At 37.6% G+C, this 4,403-nt stretch overlaps 1 protein-coding gene across 3 annotated transcripts in view; it reads right to left on the bottom strand.

Moving 5' to 3' along the window:
• Phm (Peptidylglycine-alpha-hydroxylating monooxygenase) overlaps window positions 1-4,403 on the bottom strand; it is a 66,767-nt gene that overhangs the window by 46,493 nt on the left and 15,871 nt on the right. The gene's annotated exons all lie outside the window — the stretch shown is intronic.

The following is a 4,403-nucleotide window of genomic DNA, read 5'->3' as shown; positions in this document are numbered from 1 at the left end:
ATATACTTGTATGTATAATATGTGTATATACATATACAACTCAAGTATCGACGAAAGCAAACTCAAAAAAGAGAAGAAGGAATAAGATCTGACACACTTGGACTGCTGTAAAACACTGGCTTTATTGGGTTCAGTACATTTCTTTATACACATTCAATCAGCTGATCTTCTCAGTCAGCTGACATCGAAGTAACAGCTGACTCATGCTGTAACTCCCCCCCACCAGTTTACGAACAATCCTCGTAAACTAATATTATACAATATAATAACAATAAAAACAAGAAAGAAAAACTATTTATAATAAAATAAATTCCTATACAATTATCATTTAAAAAAAAAAAACCCATAAGCTAGCTGAAGTAAACATTATATACATACTTTAAACCTAGGAATAAAATAAGTAAGGAATGACTCTTTGTACAATAGCATAAACAAGTTAAAATGAAAAAACAAAACAATATTTACAAAATTCACAAACAAACCTAAAATAAAAAACATTAAATGGAAAAAATAACAACATTTTTTATAATATAATCTAGTTGAGGCAATACGAGGACACTTCAGTTTCTATACTGTCATTGCTGGAAGTTTTAAATGTTCAATATGGACAGTTATCCTCGTTTTTGGTTCTCTTATACTCTCCACTGTAACAATATTATGTTCTCTAATGGTTATCACCTTGAATGGACCCTCGTATCACTGTATCTCCTTACCCCTGTTAGACCCCAACTTTCTATATATGATCGTCTCGATTTTGATCGCTCCCATCCTATCTGTGACCTTTAAATTCTCTCAAGCCACCCTCCTAAATTTTTCCTTTTCCCATAATTTTCTTCAAACAATATGGTTATTTTGTAATTTTCCTCTCCGTCTTTTTTTCCGGCACAGAAGCACCGCGGCCGTAGTGTTTACAGTTACATTCAACTTTGACCAATCCAGTGGTTTTTATCTTCTATATAATCCGCCACCTCTTGTCATTAATGATGTCCTCAAGTTCCTCCATATCTATTGGTGTCGGATTTAAGTAATCCGATTTTTTCCATTCTTTTTTGGATTTATATAAAGTCGGGGTCGGGGGTCTCATTTTCTGATGCCCCCCCTTTCCGCGGACACCGGAAGGCTCCGAAGACGCTGCGAATGCAATGCCGCCCCAGCCTAAGCATCATGTAAGCTAGGACCTGGCCTACCCCTACCATCACGCCAGGGTCCAGGACACGCTGGCCAGCCCTTGAAGAGGAAAGACGTCTTTTCAGACACCTCGGCGAGGAAACATGGTTTTCACCATATTCGCCCACAGGACAGCTATAAGAGAGAAGCGACTACGGTACGTCACCGCGGCGGCGAAGACGTCACCAGATAAGCACATTATTATAATCCATGAGACCCCATTGCTCTGTTCTGATACTATTATACATAATAATTTATAACTAACTCATATTAATCATTATTGCCCCTCCAGGGAACTAACTGATTGAATAAAAGAAAATATACATGCATGTTTTTATGAGCATAAAGTGTCTCACAATTTTCAGCTCCCCCTTTTCCACACATTAATTTAATCATAAAATTACACTCGGGACACCTGCAGTATAGCACAAGCAGGTCCCGATGTAAACAATTGGTCTTCCTTCCTCCAAGCTCACGTTAGATGAAGATTCTTCCCTATCATCTTCCTCTGCCACATTCTGTTCTTCCTCCTCTCCCGGTGTCCAATGCGTAATCCTGGCCGAAGACTCCTTCAACTTTCTCGTCCATTGCAGGGGCCTATGGTCGGAGTGTACTTTAAACTTTCTTCCGAACATATAGGTCCTAAAGTGGTCAACAGCCCATACTATTCCCAAGAGCTCTCGTTCCAGTGCACTATAACTAGTCTCCATCTCTGTCAGACACCAACTGGCGTACGCCACTGGACGATCTCCTCCACCATCCTGAGACAACACTGCTCTTAGCACATACTCGCATCTGTAGTGATATTGAATTGAAGTCTGGGAAAGCAAGCAACGGCTATTGCTGCAGCTTCTCCATGCACTGCCTGATATTGTCTTCCACCATTGGTATGATTACTTTTCTGCCTTTCTTTAGAAGGTTGTTGAGTGAGACGAATTAGTCAGCCATTTCTGGCACAAATCTCCTGTAATAATTTAAAGTTCCCAGCAACCTCCGAACTTCCCCACATCACTAGGAACTGCCATCTTCCATATACCTGCGACTTTATCCGCGTTGGGTTCAACTCCTTCGTTGGAAATTGTGTGGCCCAAAAATTTTATTTGATCCTGCCCCAACGATGATTTCTTTCCTGATAATTTGAGGCCAAATTGCCTAATTCTGTGAAATACACTGTGTAAATGCTGCACATGTTCTTCTTCGTTCTTACTGAACACCAGGAGATCGTCCATATAAATCTGACATTCAGATTCGTCAATTCCCCTCAAAAACTCATCCATCAGGCACTGGAAGGTTATGGGAGGATTTTTGAGGCCAAACGGGATCCTTATAAATTTGTAGTGTCCTCTCTCAAATGTGAATGCCGTCTTATGTTGATCCTTAGGGTGACTTTTTATTTGATGATATCCAGCCTTCAAGTCCAATGTGCGAAATACCGACGCCCCGTGCCCCGCTCAGCCTCCAAAATGTCTTCAAATCTGGGGATCGGATACTTTTCATCTTTGGTATTCTCATTCAGCTTCCTGTAATCTATCACCACTCTCTACTTTTCAGTAGTTTCACCTGGTGCGCTCTTCTTTTTAATCCCCCACAATGGACTATTGTATGGTAATGTACTATCAATAATTATTCCCTGGTGTTTTAAACTTTCGAGTTCTTCCTGGATGTGGTGATGTAGCGCCTGCGCGTATCTCCTTTCTTTCACATATGTAACCTCATCTTCTTTTAGTATGATCTCATGGACTGTCTTCCTGGCTAAAGAGACTAGCGGTAATGGCTCCATCTCTGGGTTCACTGCAGCTGAAAGTGGGTTGGAGAAATTCTGACCTTCTATGTTTAGAACTGCTGCTCTCACTATTCCGTTACCTGCCATAAATCAGAGAAAACAAAGAAAAAGAAAAAATGTTTTTTTCTTCAGACTAAAATTTGTTCTGGAATTCAAAGATCCTGGGTTTCGGCACCACTTAAGTATCGGCGAAAGCAAAATGTCAAAAAAGAGAAGAAGGAATAAGATCTGACACACTTGGACTGCTGTAAAATACAGGCTTTATTGGGTTCGGTACATCTCTTTATATACATTCGATCAGCCAATCTCCTCAGTAAGCTGGCTCAGGCCGTAACTTATATATATTGTAATATTCAAAAATTACTTAAACTTAAATAAAAAGAATTTTATAGTTTTCAGTTATTCTCATATCTAAAGTATAAATTTGAAGAGGAAAAGGTCAAATAAAAAGATTAAATATTAAATAAATATGAGAGTTTTTATTTGTGTATGAAATATTATAGACTCTTAATTTTAGAGTGGGTATCTAGGCAATCAGAACACTGATTTTTAATAACACTGAATTTAAATTAATATCTCTTTTACAAATGTATTCAATTTTAAGTAGAACAAAACTAACCAATTTCATAGAATCTTCTTTTGATGATTGATGATTCTTGATATCTTCTTTTCTATAATGCTATGTCCAACTGTCAACAATGGCTTCCAGTCCTTCCCAAAAAGCTATGTCTAACTCTCAACAATGGCTTCCATTCCTTCCCGTTTCCAGCCAACGGATGTCCTCTCACCAGACAATCCAAAACAAGAGTCCCTTTTTTTTCTTGGGTGACTCTTTGATGTCTTCTTTTTTCAAGATGACTACCACTGAGAGTAGCTAAGGGATCTACAGGACATCCTGCCTCTAGGCGATGTCATCCATCTCCCGCCTAAGCAACAAAATCATCAAAAACCAAGTTTTCTTCCTTCTCCTTCTCTCGTTGTTAGTTCTCAACATCAATTGTACCACTACAGTTTTGAGTTTTTTCCTATGATTTCCTTTATGAATAATTTTCTTTAATACTTATTCTTAACTTCTATTTTTCTTAATGTATTGTAATTTCAATTATGATGGGAAGTTAAAATAAAGTTTTTAAAATATTTGAATCTTCTCAACATTGCCACGATTTAACGGATATTTGGAAGGACTCGTGCCGCCATTTTGGCTTTGTTTTGAATAACGGATTTACTATAGACGATGAAAATTGGTTAGCTTGCTTGATTTAACACAACAAATAAACAATATTTAACGTTGATATATAAAATAAAACATAACTAAAATCATTTATATAAAAAAATAACTATTTTCTCATAAAAGAGGATATTACAATATATTTATTTATTTAACAGCTTATACAGGACCTATCAAACCCTGAAAAATATTATTCTATTTATTCTCCACCGTCCACTGCCTTTT

This window comes from Halyomorpha halys, unplaced genomic scaffold (genome assembly GCF_000696795.3).
Source record: "Halyomorpha halys isolate HHAL.00 unplaced genomic scaffold, Hhal_1.1 Scaffold608.1, whole genome shotgun sequence".
In the NCBI taxonomy this organism is placed as follows: domain Eukaryota; kingdom Metazoa; phylum Arthropoda; class Insecta; order Hemiptera; family Pentatomidae; genus Halyomorpha; species Halyomorpha halys.
This window is presented reverse-complemented; position numbering and strand designations above follow the sequence as displayed.